This window comes from Theobroma umbraticum, unplaced genomic scaffold, assembly GCF_002168275.2.
Source record: "Theobroma umbraticum cultivar Fairchild unplaced genomic scaffold, ASM216827v3 scaffold_50.0, whole genome shotgun sequence".
In the NCBI taxonomy this organism is placed as follows: Eukaryota; Viridiplantae; Streptophyta; class Magnoliopsida; order Malvales; family Malvaceae; genus Theobroma; species Theobroma umbraticum.
Genome location: NW_018397261.1, coordinates 976,369 through 978,297, shown reverse-complemented (window position 1 = coordinate 978,297; position 1,929 = coordinate 976,369). Strand labels below are relative to the sequence as shown.

The following is a 1,929-nucleotide window of genomic DNA, read 5'->3' as shown; positions in this document are numbered from 1 at the left end:
AACTCTGCCATCAGCTACAGACCCTTCCCAACCAAGAAGAAGAAAGACAAATTGCATGTCAAGTGTACATACACCTAAAATATTTGTTGCAATATCCTCTTTACAAGTGCGATATGTAAGTTTGTTTGCACTTGGCACCTCAACCCTGATGTATGTCCTATCCAGAGCACCTAAACAATTTTACAAATCCAATGTAATGAATTACTTATAAGTAAACCTATTAATGTCTTGTATATATAGTTACAAAGGTAATAAGATCAATAATCTACCTTAAACCACTTCCACCAATTGTCTATTGAGTTTGTTGGAATGGGTTTAGGTTCTTTAAACAAATGTTCTTACAATTTCAGCATTGCATTTCAAACATTATGAAAATGTAGACTAATTGTCTCACCAGACCTTTTAAAATTTAAACTAATTACTCGATTCTTAACATGATGAGCAATAATATGTAAGAATATTGCTACTTGCTCATCTACAAGCATGTTCTTTATTGACTTCAACCCTTCAATACTTTTTAATATTTCACATAATTTAAAAAGGCTTCTCTATTCATCCTAATTTGTGAAATACATGAAATATCATTATCATACATAAGTCACCTCACATACTCTCGATTTGCAACAAAATCTAATGCATAAGATCTTACTCTTGGCCTATAAATATATAAAGTTGACGCTGCAAACAATAAAGCCAGGAAAGAACTAACAACGTGACAAATCTCCATATAAAATTTAAACATAGTTAGTAGCCTTTTTTGTCATTCAGCATCTCTTCTCAAACACAAATGAACCACGACTGCAAAAAATAAATTTTCTAATCTATTTTATTATGTACAAAAGATATTAAAGCCATATGACATACAAAAAGTAAGAAAATAAAACAAAATAAATGAATAAATATTATTAATTTATGACCATGTTGTATGTATCTTTGCATCAATACCTTAAAATAATGAATTTAATTTCAACTAACTTTCCCAAAAGCCCTTTACCTTCCTTAATTGAAATCTTATTTCAAAGCCCTTTGCCCTAAACTTGTTCCTTTTTCAGCTTCTTTTTTGAACTTGTGTTTGGATAAATAGAAAGTTATGGATAAGGATAATAAGTTTTAAGGTTTAATATATAGAGTTGGACACCTAAACTAGATAACAAAAATATAGTGGCATGGGGATTAATTATTACAGTGATGCAAGCAATACGTTTTGTTTCCAATCTAACAACATTGTCTTGTTTCTAAGTCTTTGTTTAAAAAAGAAATGTTTACCAAAAAAAAAGTTGTGGTTTATAATGAAGGAAGTTTTTTGATAACTCTATTTTATAGAATTTTCTTGCATACTTTGCCAAAAAAACAATGTTGTGGTTTATAATGAAGTACTACACCCTATATCCTAACATAAATGAAAATGTAAAATATCATATATAACCCTCATGCCCTAATACTTTAAAAATAAGTGAAACACAAATTATGTAAATCTAGAGGATCCTAAAACAATTACAACTAAAACTATAAAATATAACAATGTAATAAAAGTAGCTTTTTCCAACTTGCACTATTCTCCTCTTGTTGGTGAATTGAAATTTGTGTTTTCAAATGTTGGAACCAAACAATGTGTGAAAGTTGTTCTAGCAGAACCGTTAACTAGCACTTGTTAACAACGAATATCTTTTGTGAAACAAACATTGTCAACAAAGCTATGTTCCACTCATTCTTGAACAAACTTGAAATAATGATGTCAAATGGAAAATTTTTCACTGGATATCTTATTTGCTATGGGAGAATTATACTTGATTTCTAGATAGGGTAAGGTTAAGTCAATTGAAGAATTTTCACTAGGTAGCACTTCACTAAGGTCTGTAAGTGCTTGGGCCATCAAAAACTCAATCCTTAATTTCAAGTATAACTTGATAATCTCAACCTTTTCAATTT

General features: G+C 29.6%; 1 pseudogene; it reads right to left on the bottom strand.

Moving 5' to 3' along the window:
* The window catches only part of LOC149527074 (protein ANTAGONIST OF LIKE HETEROCHROMATIN PROTEIN 1-like), a 1,162-nt pseudogene extending 435 nt beyond the window's left edge, over positions 1-727 (bottom strand).
* Positions 728-1,929: the final 1,202 nt, after the last annotated feature.